The sequence below is a fragment of the Rhinatrema bivittatum genome, chromosome 11 (assembly GCF_901001135.1).
Source record: "Rhinatrema bivittatum chromosome 11, aRhiBiv1.1, whole genome shotgun sequence".
NCBI lineage: Eukaryota > Metazoa > Chordata > Amphibia > Gymnophiona > Rhinatrematidae > Rhinatrema > Rhinatrema bivittatum.
This window is the reverse complement of record NC_042625.1, coordinates 22,730,028-22,750,956: the sequence shown is the minus strand read 5'-3', so window position 1 is coordinate 22,750,956 and position 20,929 is coordinate 22,730,028.

Genomic DNA, 20,929 nt, shown 5'->3' with positions numbered 1-20,929 from the left:
TAAGATGCACTAATTTTAAAAGTAGTCTTGTGCACTTGAATTCAGTTTGAAAATTATCCCACCAAATCTACCCTGCTTTGTGGTGCACACAATTTTCACCAAATTGTACAGGCCAATGGTTAAATTTTACAAAGTACACACATATGCCCCCAGGAACAAACACGAACATAACATTTGTGAATAAGTTTACCCACCTAACAGATGGGCAATTTTGTAAAAGATGTCTTTAACTGTGGTAGAGCACTGTTTTATGCACAGAAGTCCTTTTTGAAAACTATATCTGAGAGAATGAAGTTCAAACTCTGCTTCTCCCACTAGTCCTCGTTCAGGCTAATTTTAAAATGAGCACGTGGGCACCCATACACATACCTGTGGGTGTGCGAGCAGACACGCTGGAATTTTTAAATCTTGCATGCACTTGTGTGCATCTGATTTAAAATACATCTAAAGGTACATTTTAAAAGCCCTACGTGTGCCAAAGCAGGGAGATCCACATGTGTCTCGGACCTGCACATGCCGCCCAGATTTTAAGAAGCGCCCGAGGACATGTCTCTCCTGGTACGCGTACAAATCGAAAAGGCAAAAAAAGAGCGGGGATAGGGTCTAGGCAGGACATGGGAGGTCCAGCTCTGTAACATGAAGTCTGCACTCACTAGGGTCCCCTACCATGTAACTTTACTTCTTCTATGGATAGCTTGTAGGTTTTAAAATAAAATCAGGGCTAGGCAGCAGGGTTTAAAGGATCAGGATTAATAGGGTAAAGAGAGGCTATCTAGCTAGGGGAGTTTAGAAAGTGCTATCCTTTATAGGGATAAACTGGGAACGAACTGAGAAAACGGGTATTTGCGTCGGTTTGTGTGCCTAACAAAATCCCCCCACTTACGCAGTAGAGGTGGCATTTGCATGCACATGCACGTGTCCATATAAAATTGCACACGCGTGTACGCACATACTGCCAAGTTTATAACGCGCATATACATGCGTATGGTATAAAATGGCCGCATCCATTGGCATGAGTTGGCATGCGAGCATGCATGTCCGCCCGCATGGCTGTTTAAAAGTTAGCGTCTTAGCATGCATGTGTGTGCTCCTAATTTTAAGCGGTTACTCGAGCAAACGTACTTTGTGTATCTTCCTTAGAACTTTGTCAGTTTTAACAGACATAAGGAAGCAGATTTTAAAACATACTTGTGTGAGGGACATTCCCAGTTTTTACAATTATTCCACCTAAGTTTGCCCAGCCAATCTTGAGGTCATTCAGACCCTGCTGCCTCTTCATTTCCGCACCTCTCATCTCGTCCGATTTCTGCAGATTTACACCTCATTGGGAGCAGCAGTAAATGTACATGGCTAACAACCTACCACGCCTTGCAGCCTCTGCTCAGCAGGGCGGGAATTTTAAAATATAGGGTTTGTCTGGCTAAGTCCTAAACCCACTGGATATTGACCTCAGTGATGTTATGGCCATTGCCAAAGCAGGATGATCCTCCTACTAAAAAATAAATAAATAAAATAAAAGCAGTGAGTTATGCATTTAGACTGCAAAAACCCAAGGGAAAGGTACAGTATTGGAGGTGAAATTCTTCTAAGCATGAAAGAAGAGCAGGATCTGGGGGTGATTGGATCTGATGATTTAAGGTGGCCAAACAGGTGGATAAAGCAATGGCAAAAGTCAGAAAGATGCTTGGCTGCATAGGGAGAGGAATAGTCAGCAGAGAAAGGGAGGTGATATTGTCCCTGTATAGGTCCCTGGTGAGACCTCATTTTGCAATACTGTGCATAGTTCTGGAGACCACATCTTCAAAAGGATATAAACAGGATGGAGTCAGTCCAGAGCAGGGGTAGGCAATTCTGGGCTTGAAGCTCCACAAACAAGTCTGGTTTTCAGGATATGCACAATGAATATGCATGAGGTAGACTTGCATGCACTACCTCCATTGTATACAAATATATCACATGAGTATTCATTGTGGATGTCCTGAAAACCAGACCTGTTTGTGGCTCTTAAGGATCAGAGTTGCCTGGTCCAAAGGGTGGGTAAAATGGTCAGTGGTCTTCAATGGAAACTACAAGAGGACAAACTTCAAAATCTAAACAAGTATACCCTAGAAAAAAGGTAGGATAGAGGAGATATGATGGAAAAAGTGGCAGTATGTAAATGTTTCTATGTAGAAGATGAACCTCTTTCAAAAGAAAGGCTCTAGAACAAGGGGGTCACGGGATAAGAGTGACAGGGAATAGACTCGAGTAATCTAAGAAAGATTTCTTTACTTGGCAGGTGGTGAATGCATGGAGCCACCTCCCCATTGGAAGTGGTGGAAACGAGGACACAATTCAAGAGAGCATGGGATAACCACACAGGAGCTCTGTGGGAGTGGTAGGGATTGTAAAGCTGAATAGTTGGTATGGATGGGCAAAACGCAATCGGCCGTAACGGTCTTTTCTCTGCCGTTTCTATGTTTCAATCAAATTGCTCTTTATAAAGCACTTCTCAAATCCACCATCCGCTTCCAGATTTTCTCAATTTTACTTTTAAGTATTAGATCACACAATAGAGACAGAAAAAAAAAAGACAAGAACATGTTTGTCTCATGAAAAGAAAGCCTCTTGCCTTTGGCCACCCTACGCCCTTAATGCATCGTGTTTTTGTGTCTGTGTCAAATACCACTGGGGCTTGTCTCAGGCAGCAAATTCTAAAGTAGAGCTGAGAATGTAGGTTGTTGTGAACGAAGGTGCAGAGTACCACAGAGTACCAAAAGCCTGTTCCAACTCCGCTAGAAGCACAAAGAAGGAGAAGGGAACTATAGGGCTGAAAGTAGCTACAACCCGACTGAACAGCTGCTCAGTTTGGTTTGTTTTTTGGTTTTAGCCGATAAGCACGATACAACATCTATGGTCATGAAAAATTCCATCCATGTTTTATCGGTTAAACACTGGAAAAACGCTGCCACCCCAGTATTCTCTCCAACCCTCCCGCACCTGCTTCAGGCCCACCGCTTGGGCTTTCACTGTTTTTCCATGCTGCCAGCTCCTCAACTGCACAAGATCTTCTCCTATCAGCTCCTTGCAACAGCTATTCCCTGCCAGGAGGGCCTCGCCAACCACTGCGCTCCAGCTCCTCTTCCTGCCGCCGCTTCTGTTGTCACTGGTCACCGGCGTCTAGGCTCCTTCTCCCACCGCTTCCATCTCTGACCCATCTCTGGCTCAGGCTCCACAGGGCTCTCAAGGTAGTTTGGGCTGTGCGGCACTTGTAGTCCTGCGCCATTCTCGTGTCTCACCTGCTCAGCTTAGACCATCCACAGAACATCCAACAAGAATCGAGTGCTATGGCTCAAGTACAAGACCTAGAAATTAGTTGGCAAATGTTAGGTCTAATAGATCAGCTATTTAAGTTTGCTGCATTGTGACAGCCTAATTTAAGTTGTTTTACCTTTGATTTTATATTGCCACCTTGTGCACTATCACTCTACAATCTGCATTCCTTCAGCTCATCACATTCAATGTTTAACGCTCAAAAATCTAATGCATGGCTTATTAAAAAGTACTAGATAATTAATTGTCCAAAACAATGCATTTCTATGTTTCTTGCTGGGAAAAATGGAAAATTAATACAGAAACGAATTAGATCAACTGTATCCATGTGGGTCTTCTGTACACTGGGTCAGATGAGGATCCTGCAGAGGCAGCACTAACAGACCCCAGGGGAAAGGGAGTCATAGTCACTTCTACTGGACATTTTAAGCAATATCCGCTAGATAAATGAACTATAGCGCTGCCATCATAGCCTTGGCCTCCACCTGTACATCTAAATATCATTTCCCGTTCCTCGGGAACGCCAGTGGGACAGGGGCTGTAGCTAGCCAGGTGCGGAGACATTTACTGAGCTCAAAGTTACAGTGACCTCGCTCCCCTTTGCTTTGCAGCCTCAGGGCTCCCCCTGCCCAGCTCTTCATTATCTGGTGGGGAGGGGCGCCTGCAGAGGCTGAATCGCCCAGTGGTGGTGCCTGGCGGCTGGATTTATAGGACCTGGAAGACTCCCTAGTGCTTGGCTCCTGCCTTCAGGGCTGTTTGCTGAATGGTAGGGGGGGGGGGGGGGGGTTCCATTAAAATAGGGGAAATAGTCCCGGGATAGTTGTGAATGAGGTTTCATGGTGCCAGAATCCCAGCAAGACTTACTATTGAACTGACAGGAAAGGGAGAACTGCTGGGGCCAGCAATAAAAGCCTCAGAACAATTCAGTCCTAGTAAGTTTATTCCTTCATCATAGTCTGATGTGTTTAATCCACTTTTCAGTCAGACCTTTAGCAGGCTGTACCGACAAGGATGGATTGGAAAGTTCAATCATGGTGGCTGCTTGGCAAGGAGAGCCAGAGCTCCAGCGACTGAATGCAGACAACGACATCCTTGTCTTTTAGAGCAGTGAGTTTCTAAAACCTGGACAAGGTCAGTTTGTGGGTAATTGTGCATCTCTCAGCATAAACTTAGTATGCGCACCCAGAAAACCCGAGCATAATGCACTACCCAACCCCTCTTTCAAACCTCAGTCCAATAAAGAATGCACCAGCCGCAGCTCCCCCTTTATTCCTGTGAATACATCACGTGCCCATGGGGGGTACGTCCCAAAGCTGCTCCGGCACCTAAAATCTGCTTTTCTGCATGGAAGAACCGCAGAGAGCCTGCATGTAGAAGTGCAGGTGGAACTTGGGTACACTCCTGATAGGCATTCTGGGGAGGTAGGGAGGAGGGGGAATTATGCACAGGGCTTTTTCAGAAGTCCGTTGGTAAGTTTACGTGCAGGGGTTAATGCTCTGCCAGGAGCGGGTGCACCTGGTATGACCTGTACTAGGGACATTTTCAGAGTTTATGTGCATAAAATTGCTTTGAAATTTATCAGTAAAGCCTGCATGCAACAAGTTTGTGCAAACTGTAGTGCTATGCACTAGACTTTAGAATTACTCTATGCATTATATTATGTCATATACTTTTTCTAGTAAATATCTGTAATATTAATAACCAGGAAATATACAAGTACACAGATCTATGTCACCTAATATCGTGGAAAATGTTCAGAGAAAGATATTTGCCTAGTTTAGTGAATAAAAACTAATCATATTTTATATTTAAAATTGCAGCTCAAGGACCCTATCTTCAGGAAAATTACGGCTGTTAGGCCAGTTACTACTCCAAAGCCGAGTAACTATGATTAATTTCATTAAATTCTGTGTGACTTTCATTATCCCATATTGGGTTTGCAGAGTCCCATTTCTGATCAAAACCAGCATCTGCAGCTGAGTGGAGGAAGCCAACTGAGTATGGTCACACCATGATGTTAGCTGAAACCAGGGCCAGATTAAGGCAACTGATGCCCTAAGACTCAGTGGGGCCAACATACTGTATAACCCGCACTCCGACGCGGGTTAAATAGGCGCTAATCCACCCCCTAATGTAATAGGGGGATTAGCATCTATTTAACCATGTTGGATGCAGAATGAATGTGATAGCGCTCATCGCATGCAAATGCATGTAAATGAGGCTATTACTCATTCATTCCGCATGCAAAAAAATAAATGTGCGTCTCAGACACACATTTATCGCTCAGCGTATAGCTGAGCGCAGGTAAAAGAAGTACAGAAAGCAGAAAAAACTGCTTTTCTGTACTTAAGTAAAAAATTAAAAAAATAAAATAACTCGGCAGACCACCGAGTTATGAAGACCGACGCCGGTTTATCGGCGGCCATTTTCATTACTGGCAGACTGAAGCCGAGTTTACCGGCGTCGGTCTTCATAACCTGCAGCCACGGCGGGGTCGCGTTAGCAAGGAGGCGCTAAGGTCGAGCAAGCGACCCTAGCACCTTCTTGCTAGCACGACCCCCTAATTTGAGTATTGCATGGCGCCCCACTCACGGTCGCCATGCGCACGCTAGGAAAGCGAGTGCTGACTTTTTCAGCGCCCGCTTTCTGCGCTTTATAATTGCATCAGCCCCAGTAAGTGCTGAAGGTGAAATAAGATTAAAAATTCAGTTTTCTTCCAGGCCATCCCCCAGACCAGACCCCACAACTATATTAAAAATAAACTTTTAAAAGTTTTATTTAACACTAAATAGCAGTAAGCAATATAAGCACATTATTTACTTATAACTAAGGGGCAACAGGAAAAATGCAGATTTTCAACACTTTGTGGTGCCCCCTGCCTTCACTTGGTGCCCTGTGCATGTGCTTATTTTGCCTAATGGTTAATCCAGGGTGACTGAAACTAAAGCCAAGAAGCTTAAAATGCTTGCCCACACTTCAGTCACATGCCGCCTCATTTTGAGTGTGCTCCAAGGCATTTACACAATCCCAAGTCCTTAGGAACAAAGGGGGAGAGACAAGTGAGAAACAGAAGGTTTGAAATATTTGTAGGAAAACACTTTTTTGTTTAGAATAGTGTAAAATAGAATATTCTACAGAGACTAGGAAGGGCTCACATGTACATATGTAAAGAAAAAAAAGCATCCTGTCTCATCCCTAATATACACTTTGGCTTGCTTTCGGAGAAGCACTGCACATCAAAGAGGACCCTTCCCTTTGCAAACACCATAACTCTGTAGTCTCTACACCATGAAGTTTCACTTTTCATTATGCCACTCCTAGCGTAGAATGTACTGATAGCTATAGAAAGCACCGGAAGGATACAGGAACAGGCAAACACATGGCTACCCAGAGACCTTTCTTCAAATTTTAACAAATGACTGCATTTCCCATATCAAAGTGTTTTTTTAAAAGTGAGCATTATGATCCTTGGCAGAAAAATCAGTACTAGCCCTTAATATGCCCTAGAATACTGGGCATGCAAATGGCAAATGAAATTTAATGTGGACAAGTGCAAACTGATGCACTTAGGGAAGAATAATCCAAATTATAGCTATATAATGCAAGGTTTCACATTAGGAGTCACCACTCAAGAAAAGGATCTGGGTGTCATTGTTGAAAATATGTTGAAATCCTCTGCTCAGTTTGCAGCAGCAGCCAAGAAAGCAAATAGAATGCCAGGGATTATTAGAAAGGGAATGGAGAATAAAACAGAGACTATCATAACGTCTCTGTATCGCTCCATGGTGCGACCTCATCTTGAGTATTGTGTGCAGTTCTGCTCACCACATCTCAAAAAAGATATGGCAGAATTAGAAAAGGTACAGAGAAGGACGACTAGAACGATAAAAGGGGATGGAATAATTCCCCTATGAAGAAAGGCTAAAGAGGTTAGGACTCTTCAGCTTGCAGAAGAGACGGCTGAGGGGAGATATGACAGAGGTCTATAAAATAATGAGTGGAATGGAATGAATAAACATTAATCAGTTGTTTAGTCTTTCGAACAGTATAAAGACCAGGGGACATACAATGAAGTTCTAGGTAATACATTTAAAACTAATATGAAAATATTTTACTCAAGGCATAATTAAACTCTGGAATTCAGAGAATGTGCTGAAAGCTATTAGTATAGCTGCTTTTAAAAGAGGTTTGGACAAGTTCTTGAAGGAAAAATCCATTAACCATTAAGGTAGAGTTGCAGAAATCCACTTCTTATTCTTGGGATAAGCAGCTTGGAATCTTTCTGCTCCTTGGGATCCTGCTAAGGACTTGTGACCTGGCTTGGCCACTGTTGGAAAAAGGATACTGTTATGCACGCCGGCCGCAGCAGACCTGCGGCTCGGCCCCCTCACCTCTTTCAAAGTGATCCAGCACTTGGTCCCTTGTCTCTGGCGGCTGTGGGCCGCCAGCTCCTTCCTCAGGCTGCCCCTGGGGCCTCCGGCTCTGCTGCAGTTCCTGATGTTCCGCGTCAGGCCTCTCCGCCTGTCCCGCGGAGAGACGCCATCCCGACCAGGGTCATGCCCCTCCCTAGGCACGTGCGCACAGCTGATCCTTTCATAGGGCCTGCGGCAGGAACCTGGCCGTGGCCCCAGATGACGTCGGCAGAGCTCCGGTATATAAGCCCGGGCTCTGCTCTCTCAAATCGCTTTTGCAACAGGTCCCCTCGCTAGTCAAGTGCTTGTTGCTTCTTCTGTTCCTGGTTCCTGATCCTGATTGCCTTCGTTCCTGCGTTTCTGTTCCTTCTGTTGTGGGAGTCTCAGTTTAGTGGACCCTTGGGCCGACCTGCTGGAGACTTGGAAAGGTGATCACTGTCTCTAATGAATAGCAGGCCGGGAGGCAGATGTTCAGGCGGGACTTAGATGCTCTTCACCCTGGAAGCTGGTGCTCCCCCGGGAGGAGCCCGTAGGAGCCCAACCGCTGGGACTTAGGTGGCTTCACCCTTGGAAACCGAAGCCCCCCCGAGAGGAGCCCGTAGGGGCCCGGCCGCTGGGACTTAGGCAGGTTGTGGATCAGGACAGGTAAATGGAACCAGACTAGGACAGTAGCAACACTGTAACTGGGTTCGGGTTCTGGAACCAGGCAGGAACTGTAGCAGGATTCGGGTTCTGGAACCAGGCAGGAACTGTAGCAGGACTCGGGTACTGGAACCAGGCAGGAACTGTAGCAGGATTCGGGTTCTGGAACCAGGCAGGAACTGTAGCAGGACTCGGGTACTGGAACCAGGCAGGAACTGTAGCAGGATTCGGGTTCTGGAACCAGGCAGGAACTGTAGCAGGATTCGGGTTCTGGAACCAGGCAGGAATTGTAGCAGGACTCGGGTACTGGAACCAGGCAGGAACTGTAGCAGGATTCGGGTTCTGGAACCAGGCAGGAACTGTAGCAGGATTCGGGTTCTGGAACCAGGCAGGAATTGTAGCAGGACTCGGGTACTGGAACCAGGCAGGAATTGTAGCAGGATTCGGGTACTGGAACCAGGCAAGAACTGTAGCAGGATTCGGGTACTGGAACCAGGCAGGAATTGTAGCAGGATTCGGGTACTGGAACCAGGCAAGAACTGTAGCAGGTAAACAGGAACCAAGCAGGTACTGTAGCAGGAACAGAGTGACGAAGCCAAGCGAGTCACTCCGGGGCACAGCGCAACAGGAAACCGGGAAGCTAACCCGTTGCAAGGCAAGGACTGGGTGGCTGCGGCCGGCTAATCAAGGCCGCGGCGTCTGACGTCAGGAACTGGGCGGAGTCACCACTGGCGGGAAACGGGCTAGAAAGGCGCCCAAGTGGCGCGCACGCGCACCTAGGAGCAGGACATCCTCAGGCGCCTTCGCGGCGGCGCATCCCCAGCGGGGACGCCGCCAAACAGGCCGCAAGCCAGGGCTCCGGAGGCGGGAGCATGTCTGGGAACAAGGAGGTAAGGGCCTGGTCGCGGTGCTCACGGCCAGGACCGCAACACCTTCGTTTCTCCTTCAGACTGCTAACCTGCTTTGACCTCTGCATTGCCTGACTACTCCGTTGCCTCTCTCCAGCCCCGGACCTCTGCATCACCTGACCACGCCGTTGCTTCTCTCCAGCTGTTGTGTCTGTCGGTGACCGACGCCCTCTCTCCGCCCTCCTTACCTCTCTGGCGCCTCCCTCTCCATCCGCGGGAAGATTGGCCACCGCAGTGTTCTCCTGCCAATTGTCCTTGGGCGTTCCCGGACCGGCTCGACGCTGCAACCATGTTTCCTGGAGGCCTAGGGGCGTGCGTGCAGCGCGGCCCCGATTGAAGTACCGGCATTGGCGCGAACCTCGGGGCCGTCCCCTGAAGATGACGTCACCCGCGACGGATATTTTAGGTCTTGAAATTTGCTAACACATCGAGTAAGCAAGGGTTTCGCTACCTAAGCAACTCTGCCTCCTCGGACTTACCAGAGGTACCCGCTCCTCGGGGGCCTCGCTCTCTCCTTGTTTTTTTTCAGGTGACAGTCTGGAACCGGTACTCGCTCCTCGAGGGCCCTGATCCCAGACTTGCTTCGTATACTCCTCTGCCTGGAAGTCTTCACTACCAACTATCTCAGCTACATCAATGAGTTACCATCGTTCTCTCTGAGCTTTCCCTGGAACCAGGTACTCGCTCCTCGAGGGCCTATACTTTCTAGCTCATGGGCTTCATTGGAACATTGTGTGAGTGATACCATCAGGTTCGGTACATGAACTCTGCATACCCTGCCTACTCACTATATCTCAGTTTCTCTACAGCTCAGCTTCCAGGGATCGCTGTTCCAGTATCTGAGGGACTACAGCCCAGCCGGGCATTCCAGCTCACTACTGCCACCTCTGGTGGTTCAGTATACTGTCTAATAAAAGAACTAGTGTGTGTCTGTCTCCATACTCTGAGCCTGACCGGTGGTCCCTCTCGGGATCATTCCCCGGGGGCGTGGTCATCTGCCACCGGTCCAAGGATCCACCCTCAAGTCTCATATATAACTACAAATCCCGAACGGATTGCTAACTACTATTTGATTGCTACTCCCATCAAGCATCAGATTCAGAACAGATTGCTAACTCCCTAGAAAATCCGGAACACCAGCCCTGGACTTCTGCTTCGTCTGACCATCCTTTGACTCTCTCCTCGTCCAGACCTCAGCCTTGCTTGCCACTGCTTCCAGACTGCCGCTAGTCCTGAACCCAGCTTGCTTAAAGATGCCTCTTCAGCCTTTGCCCTGGATGTAGTTCATTCAGGCTTCGGCCTGCTCTTGCTCGGGCGCCCTCTGTCAGACTGTGTTCCTATTGGCACCCGGGTCTCCGGGACTCCGCCTCATCCAGTACAGACTACTACTATACTAGTTGCTGCCTCTGGGCTGACCTCGATCCACCCATTGATGACCACTGACGGAGGCCACCTAAGTCCAGCCGGCTCCAGCACCCAAAGGCTCAACCCGCGGGGAACGAGGGCTGGTATTGGTGAAGCGCCAGCCGGACTCCGTCCGTCAGCCCTCTCTGTCCGATGTCGGTGGGGACCCGTAGGATCCCTCCTACGGGTAGCGTCAAACCCCACCTCGGCCCAAGGGTCCACCTCCGGCGCAACAGATACTGGGCTTGATGGACCTTTAGTCTGACCCAGCTTGGCAAATCTTATGTTCTTGCATGGAAAAACTTTAACCAGTCAATAAAATATGGGAAAGGGTTCTAAGAATGATTTTGAGAAGAAATATGATACAGTAAATGAAGAAAATTTATTTCAGCTAGCTTTTCTATTTTTCCTAATCATAAAAATAAAACAGATTTTAAATTGTCAGAATGACTCCCATAGGTGTGAACAGGAGTTGCTGGCTGCAGCAGTATCTCAGGCCTGGACTTCTAGCAACTTGGAGCAGGAGTAAATATGTTCTGGGCGGTGAATTAAAGGCGCATGTGTATTTGGGGGAATACATGGTTGTAGGTACACCTGTGGGCAAAATGGAGGGTGTTCATGAAGCGACTAGGGCAACTCTGCCTCCCGTGTGCTCTAAACAATCTTTTTTCAAGCCAGGATACATATTTTTGGGACCCATATTTCCTTTTATGAAATGTGCATTCGATCTATGCAGACATTTTGATCATAATCCCCCACATAGCTATTCTATGCCTGCATGGATCGACGTGCATTTGAGTGAGTCGTGCCAGTTAGATTCCGTCTCTCTACCTGCTGTTCTGTGTTTCAGGAGGGCAAGGACAATAACAGCCAGAGTTAAAGGAAATGAGAGTGTGGGTGGTTAGGAAGAGACACAGGGCTGCCCAGAGTTTCCAGCTTGCTTTTTTTTTTTTGCTGCAGCTGGCGCTCCATTCCCCTGTGAGTGAGAGGAGCTGAAGGAGGGGAATTTCAAGCAGTCTGCTAAACGCCTGGAGCTCCTTGGGTTGCTGCTGACAGGGTCTCGCTGCTTGGCGTGCGCCTTCTCCAGTGATTTATTTCCTTCGGATGGTGTTAAGCCGATGGTTTCCTCAGACACCGCTTGTTGTTTTCTCAAGGCACGTACCAGACTGCGAGGAGATGCCTGCCGCGCTGATTCTCTCCTGAACGTGGCAGCCTCAGGTTGACTTGGACACAATCGCCTCTATATAGGTGTTCAGTAACATCCGAATATATTTATTGTGGGGCTGCCCATACTAGCGTTGACTGTGGCTGATGCTTGCTGTATAATAGATGTAACATGCTAAGCAATACATTATTTGACTGAATATTCAACAGCGCCCATTGAAAGTTGCCATGTAAAGGCACTTGCAAGGCATTCCATTATACCCCATTCTGCTCCCCAAACTTGAATATCTACCAACACAGTGCAAGTCAGCTAAGTTACTTTGGGAGCAACTGTTGATATTTTGAAGATAAGTATTCTGTTGAGGGGATTATAACATAACACACACACACACCTACATCCTCCCCATCCCTACACACACACACACATACATATAACATAATACAGTAAAAATGATATATGTTGATGGCAGTTATACCAGTTAATAGTGTTCCTAATGGATGAAATACAGATACAAAACAGGAACACTGTACAAATTCACAGAAACATTAAGATAAATTATCTTTATCAATTTTCACACAATTTAGAAACTACAACACAAAAATTACAAAAACATTCCCTGAAGACCTGAACACCACAGACTGTTTTAAATATGACTAAACTATGCTAAAAAAATCCTGTTTTGATATGTTCGGCAACGCCAAGTCAATACTGATCAATTCTTTTTATTGAAGCTATGTAACACTTTCGCTCAGTTCTTAAGATTCCATTTCCCTCAGTATTGGTGAAACATCTTGAGGCCTTTGTGGAGGTGCACTCAGCTGTGGATCACTTTACTGCCACAGACTCCTGGTGAAGCAGCCTCTGCTCGCTTATGGACACTTCCATCTACACAGATTCTTGGTGGAGCTGTCAACTCTAAGAATAACTGTACTGAATTTTTCAACAAGTTATCGTTTCCCTAAGTTTCAGAAGCAAATCCTTATTTCTTATAGGATTTTTATAGGGATTTCATAAGGATTACCTTTTCCAATATTGATGCTTAAGTACTTTTATCAAGCGGAGATCATTAAAATCTTTTTCTAATAATTTTGTTTTGTAATTTTTCTGTTGTATTTTTCTAAATTGTGTACAAATTCATAAAGATAAGTTATCTTAATTTTTCTGTGAATTTGTAGTGTTCCTGTTTTCTATCTATATAACATTATATATATATATTATTTTTTTCCCCATTATTGACTTGCAGTATCAGCGTTTTTGACCATATGTCCCCCTGAGGAAACCAGTATTGGCGAAACATCTTAAGGCCTTTTGTCGGGTGCGCTCAGTGGTGAACATCTGGTGTATTTTTGGCTGTGATCTCCATCTTTCAACAGATTCTCATTGTAATGTGATATGGCTGGTAGTGAACATTTCTATCTACACTGACTCCTATTGGAGTAGCCTGCTTGCTTATTTATTTATTTATTTAATTGCTTTTATATACTGACATTCGATCAAGATATCACATCAGTTTACATATAACTAACATCGATTTACATATATCACATCGGTTTACACATCGGTTTGCATATATCACATCGGTTTACATATAACTATGCTTTTGGATTCATTTTATTAAATCCATCTTCAAGCAATTGGTTTTCTTATATTTTGAAACAGGTCTGCTTTTCATAGGATCTTTATAAAGACTCTTTTTCATAATTCCCCACATAACTATTTTATTAATTTTTCAAAACATGATCTTTCATTACACTAGGTTATTTAATAAGATTGTGAATAATAAATATGCTTTTGTTAACTTTCTACCATTTTCAATAGTGTTTCCATTGTCCTATATTTATTGCATGTATAATGATTTTGGAACACTATCAAATATATATACTGCCTAGTATATATATATATATATATATATATATTATAGCATTTTTATTGCTGGACTGTTAAAACACATGGGGATTTGAGATTTCATAAACAGAATTGAACACTGGGTGTTAAAAAGAGGATTTTTACTCTGTTCTGGCACACCCAAGTGTTTTTGTATGTGATGATTAGAAATGTTAAGTCTGGCTCTCAATTACCACTGTGAGACGCCAATGAATTATAAACATACTTTTCACTTCTTCCTTAAGAAACACTATTTCAAGTTTTGCTTTAACTTTGTTGAAAATACTGTGCACATACTGGGACTCAGCAGTTCACTGATACTGCCACCAGTTCACCCAGAGCCTCCAGCACCTCACCCTGAACTCCCACCCAGAAATGATAGAATAAAGGCCAGCCCAATTTCAACTGCACGAGTCCATTAGCAGGCGCAAAAATGTTCAGACATTCTTGATGAAGTCAGGCAATTTCTTTCATGTTTGTTTTTATTGTTTTAATAAGCAAATATGTTAAATATTTTGTTATTGTAATCCACCTAGCATGATTGGCCAATATAGGTGGAATACAACCATTTTTAAATAAATAGACAAATGTGGTAATGATTTATTTGATTTGATTTATATTCTACTTTTCAGGCCCTTCAAAGTGGGTTACATTCTGGCACTTTAGCTATATAGGGCACAGTATGCCCCTTATAGAATAAATAACTTGTGCGCATACTTCTGAATACCTTGCAGTGCCCCTAGAACACCTCCTTCCCCCCCCCCCAATAAAATGTATATGCCATACTGCAAGCATGTACATATTCTCGAGGCTTATAAAATAGCATAGATACACATACCTGCTGCTTACATGTGTAGGTACTATTAATTTTGAAAGGAATTTCCACAGGTAAACAGGCTTTTCACTGCATACTTTGACTCTCTACAGCCAGCAAGTGAATTTTCTAGAGAAACTCTGCAGTCTTTCTCTTTAAAAATCCACTTGCAGCCTTCAGAAGGCCGCAAGCTACTGGCTGCCTCTGAAATTACCCTCTCAATTAACACCTTTAGTATATTGTTCCCTCTTTAGAATTTCGGATGCGATGGAGCAGCTTGCTTATTGCGGCGGTTACTACACCAAACCAATTAGCTAGATACTTCACTTAGATGCAGCTCCAGCACTGCTATCCACATCGATGGCGGGGGTGGAAGGGAAATAGAACCAAAAAGTTAATTAAAAGGGAGAAGAGTAACAGATAAGTATGAAAAAATAAGTGTGAAAGCTTACTGAGCAGACTGGATGGACCGTTTGCTCTTCTTCTGCCGTCATTTCTATGTTTCTATATATGTTTCTATGATGTGTTATGCATGTGGTCTGCAGCCTGCCTGCTGTGATATTAACTAGGACTGGAGAAGTGCTGGATGCCCCGCCAGGGATGCTCCATGGGCAGCTAGTGAAAGAGCCCACTCGAGGAGAGGCTATGTTAGATCTTGTAGTGATAAATGATGACAGTGTAGGTCATGGTCATGGAAAACGTAGGGTCTAGTGGTCAATCTTGGACTCTGACCTGACTGAGCAATACTAAGGCTAGGATTTTCAACTTTAGGAGGGATGACTTCAAGATGACGAGTGACAGAGTTGAGGAGGCCCTGTTGCAATTCCAGAAGCTGAAAGATAAAAGAGGAACTTTGGTGGTCAATAAAAGGAAGCACTGAGAAGGCAATAAATCTTTCTGCAAGACAGGTTAATAAAAGGTAAAAGGAGAAAAAGACTGATATGGTTCTGTAAGAAGATAATTGCAATGCTCAGAGTGAAGAGGTTAGCATTTAAAAAAATATGAAGAAAAACAGAACACAGGAGGAAGAAGACAGGCAGAATAATCAGGAAAAAGAAAAGGAGGCAGTAAAGATGGTTAGAACAGTAAAGACCTAAGTGGAAGGAAAAAATAGCCCGATCAATAAAAAGAGTAGAAACATAAGGGTGAGGCAACAAAAACAAAGGGGAAAGGTAAGATAAAGGGAGCAGGCAGGATTTGCAAAGAGGATGACCGACATCTTAAATGAGATTTTGTCTATATTTACTGAAGAAGAGAGAGGGGATGGATTCTAAGGTGGAAAACGTCATTGGTGAATGTGAAATAGTTACAAACCAAACTATAGCAGAGGAGGATATGGCTATGGGACCAGCTCTGTGGGTGCAGTGGGTGCTTGAGCACCCCAATATCGAGAACGTTCCTTCGGTGGGTCCAGGGAGGGGTAATTTGTGTTGCGTTTGGCCCCCCCAATCACTTTGTACAGATGGCTCCTATGCCCTCCAGGACACTAAAGGAGAACATCCTTAAGCTATATTTGACTTGTTCTTAAAATGGAGGTGGTTCTGGGGGACTAGAGAAGAGCAGACGTGGTCTCACTACACAAAAGTGGGGACAGAGGGGAGGCAATTAAACACCCATTAGCCCAATATCAATAGCATGCAAAAGTATGGAAACTCTACTAATGAACAAGCTAGCGCAGCACCTTGAAACAAGCAGAGGACAGGACACCGGACAGCATGGCTTTACAAATGCAAGCTCCTGCCAGACACATTCAATTGAGTTCTGTACTGAGATGACAAAAGCAGTGGATCAGAGAGGAGCCATAGATGTTGCCTATCAGGACTTCAGTAAGGCTGTTCGCTATAAAAGATTGGCAAGCCAGCTGGGCAGAATGGAAGTAGACCGGAAAGTTGCAGATAGGGTGAAGAACTGGTTGGGTGCTGGGACGCAGAGAGTGGGGGTACATGGAGTTCACCTGGGTGAAGGCAAAGGTATCAGTAGGGCTCCCTAGGGCTTGGCACTAGGAACAGTTCTTTTCAAGAGCTTTAATTAGCAACATTGCCAGAGAACCTGAGGGGAAAATATGCTTGCTTGCAGGTGATACTAAAATGGGTAACACAGTAGACATGCCAGGAGGTGCTGAAAAAAATGGAAGGGGAAATGAAAAAAAAAATGGAATAGTCAAGGGTTTGGAAAATTAGTTTCCATGCAGAAAAGTATAAAGTCATGCATCTGGGACACCAAAATCCATTAGCCATGTAGTTAAAAGGATAAGAACTGGAAAATGTTGAATAGGAAAGAGGTTTAGGATGACCTGAAGGTAGCTAGTCAACATAATAAAGCAACTGGGAAAGTTAATGTAGCAGTATCAGCAGCAAGCGAAGGAAGTAATATTACCCTTGCATAGATCACATATGCCCCTTAGCTCCACACTCTTGGCATAGCTTCCTACAGCGTTCTGCATCCTTGTGCCTCGTTGAAAACACCCACAATTCCTGTAGCCCTTTTATAGACTATACAGCCAGTATTTCCTGTGGGCGTTGACTGATGATGTCATCCTAGTTCTGGTACATAAGGAAGCTGAATTCCACCACCCAGGTCCCTTTCTCTTGCAGTGTGATGCTCTGCTTTATCTTGTGCAGACTGGTCCTGCTTGTGGTTCCTGACCTTGCCTTTCCCTTTGCCCTCCCTGCTCCACTTCCAGCCTCTTGCCCTTGCTGTCCTGGCTCTTGACCCCTGCTGTGCCTTCTCTCCTTGTTGCTCCCTGCTTTCCCTTGGACTGACTTCTTGTGCTTGATCTCTGCCTGGTCTCTGACCCTGCCAGTCTGCTGCCCTCTCTGACCTGTTTCTGGACACTATCCTTTGCTCATAGGAACCTTGCCTAAGACCTGTGGGGAGAAGGGGTCAATAAAGATGAAGCCAGAGCTAGTCCTAGAGTGCATCCTGCTTACTATTGGTATGGGCCTGGTGGGTTTTCCTGTTAGGTTGCATTAATCATGCCACAGATTAAGGGCTCCCTCTCTGTGACAGGTCACTAGTGAGGACCCATCCTTGATTACTGTGTGTTTGCTTTTGGAGGCTGTACTCTTGTAAGAACATTGAAAGGCTGGAGAAAGTTCAGAGAAGGGCTGCTAAAACTATATGAAGTTTGCAACACAAATCCTACAAAGAAAGGCTTAAGTTGCTCAAAAAATGTACTCTCTGAAGAACAGAAGGGATGGGGGATATGATAAAAACATGCAAATATATGACAGGCTTCAGTTAAAGTGTGGGAAGGTGAAAATGTCTATAGAAAATGAAATTCAAGGACAAGGGGTCATGATATGAAGTTACAAGGAGGAAGGTACAAAAGAAACATGAGAAAATACTTCTTTCCTGAGTGGGCAGCAGATGACAGAAACAACCTACCAGCAGAGGAGCAGCAACTAAAAGCAGGACAGAATTTAAACATTCTTGCAGTGAGGGGGAAGGGGCCTGCAGGGTTTGCTCAGTCATATGAAGATTTAGCAGGCCTAAGAGGGCAAAATGCAAACCAATGGGTAGAGACTGATGGTCCAATGGCATCAGTCTTCCAAGAAAGACTAGGGTAACCTGCACAAAGCAGCCAAGGTTACATTCCTAATAGGATATGAGTAAAAACCCTAACAGAAGTGGTACAGCTACATCGGGCTTCCAAAAAGATGCGGGTAACCTGCATGGGGTGACCATGGTTAAAACCTTAATATCAATGAGCATGGGGAGGCCCAATGTGTTGGACAGCAGCTTCCCACATTTCTGTACCTTTAAGGATAATTACAAAATGTAGTGGTAAAACATGGAAGGGAGCCTAAGTGTTGGATTAAGTACTGGGCCTGGTAAAAATGAAAAAGGAAGATGATGTTCTATAGAAGAGTCACAATTGTCTGGAATGCCGTTATCTTCCCTCCCATGGCAACCAAGGAAAACCTGGAAAACATGTCCATATATGCTTCCATCAACCAGACATACCATGCAAGTCTGGAACAGATGGAAAATTGGTGGGAAAGAAAGATTATTTTTAACTGTCTAGCTTATTTCATAATTCTGATTTCCCCCCCAGGACTCCCGTGCTCTGCTTTTAAGATATGGAAAGAACGCATAATAACTAAGCTAGTGTTGTGGTCTCCACCGCTTCCCCTTCTCTTACTCTGAACAGGGCTCACCTCCACTACTGGAAACGCCGCGTTCCGTACGCCCGGGACCCCTGCAGCTCTGCCGGTTCCTCATGGCGTCCGCCATTGTTTGCCCGTCTCCCCGCTGCATCGCGCGCGCGTGAGGACGCACACTATGTGCGCACAGCTCCCAGATGTCTGGCCCCGCTTGTACTAACGACGCCACGCCCTAAGGCTGATTTAACCGGCGTCCGGACGCCTTCTCCTTGCCTTGCAACGAGGTTCACTACTGCTTAAGTAGTTCTGAGTTGCGCTTTTGTCTGTTCCTCGCTCCTGACTTGACCTTTGGATTGCCTTGACTTTGCTTCAGCCTGCTGCCTGCCTCAGACCCTGGACCGTTCCTGGCTCCCCTTCAGCCTGCTCCGGTTCACAGCCAGCTGCAGGCCCCGTTCCAGTCTTCAGCCTGCTCCGGTTCACAGCCAGCTACAGACTCCGTTCCAGTCTACAGCCGCTCCGGTTCCCAGCCAGCTCCAGACTCCGTTCCAGTCTACAGCCTGCTCCAGTTCACAGCCTGTTTTCATCTCCTGCCTCACGGTCCAGCTTGCCACAGGTGTTGTTGCTGCCCGCTGTTCTTCCTTCAGCTGGTCCCCAACCTGCATTGCTGGCCTACGGACTTTTGTGTTCTCTTTGGACTTTCATCGCTACACCCTCTGCCCAGGCTTTCTCTGTTTATAGACTCTGAGCGTTCTCCTAAGTCCCAAGGTTCCAGGACCCTACGGGCTCCTCCTGGGGGGTTTCTGGTTCCCGGGTGAACAGCGCTAGCCTGTGGCTCCGCCTCCCGGCCTACCCTGCCTCCCTGGGTAGACCAGCCCAAGGGTCCACTATCCTGACTGCAGCCCCAACTGCAACAGCTAGAAGACATTTGGGGAGCTGATAAAATATTGTCATATGAATCTACCAGTCACAGAATTCCTCGCTTACCATCAGATCTCTCACTTTTGTCAGAGTAAAAATATACAGGCGGAGCTAAAATCCGGGAAATCACTGTTCGAGGGGTTTTGCTCCCCCCTCAGCTCCACAGAAGGGTCTTAGCTCTAAACTATATAAATTACTGACTACTGGACTTTCAGCGATCCCGTCATCTGGCAAGGCCTGGGCAGAAGACCCTTCTAGGGAACTGACCCCGGAAGTCTGGGCTGATATTTATTTTCACATCAGAAAAGCCTCTCTATCTTCTTCCATACTTGAAAACAGCTATAAGCTTTTGTGCCGCTGGCATGTTACCCCTGAAAGACTCAGGAACATTTCAACATGTTATGTCGGGTTATGCTGACGAGGCTGCAGAGTACCTGGGACGTTCCTGCACATGGGGTGCTCGGGGGGACTGCATTGCACCAATTCGGAGGCTACTGGAGGACTTCCTTACTAAGGGACTAACCACTATAGTACAACTGTCTGTTGAAGGAGCTTTGTTGAACAGTGTGGATGGGTCTGGGTCTGTACTCAGGCATGTATAGCTGCCAGGCTAGAAATAGCAAGAGCATGGAAGCATAAGACAGGCCCTCACACTTGCAGTCATTCTCAGATGCTTGGAGCATGTATGTACATTGCATAAGCTGACTGAGGAGAAACATTGGACTTTGCGGATATATCATCAAACCTGGGACTCTTACTCACGTTGGCGTGACACTTGTAATACTTAAGGACATGATGCTAATCACACCAGTGAACCGTTCTCATCTAGCAGGATACTCTAGCACTGCGTGTACTTTATCATCAAGGAGGAGTATGGGTTAACGTACAGAAAATCGCAAAAGGACCGTGCCTCATGTAAGAATTACAGGGATACTCATAAGCTAATCTGTTAACACAATATACGGATGAATAAGTGTATGGGGGAGGGGTCTTAGGGTACATAATGAAAACTCGGGTGAAAAGATTGTATTTTATATTGTTTATTTGTACTGTTAACCAGATGTTCACCAATAAAAGTGTTAAAACAAAAAAAAAAAGAAAAAGAACATAAGAAATTGCCATACTGGGTCAGACCAAGGGTCCATCAAGCCCAGCATCCTGTTTCCAACAGTGGCCAATCCAGGCCATAAGAACCTGGCAAGTACCCAAAAACTAAGTCCACTCCATGCAACCATTGCTAATGGCACTGGCTATTCTCTAAGTGAACTTAATAGCAGGTAATGGACTTCTCCTCCAAGAACTTATCCAATCCTTTTTTAAACACAGCTATACTAACTGCACTAACCACATCCTCTGGCAACAAA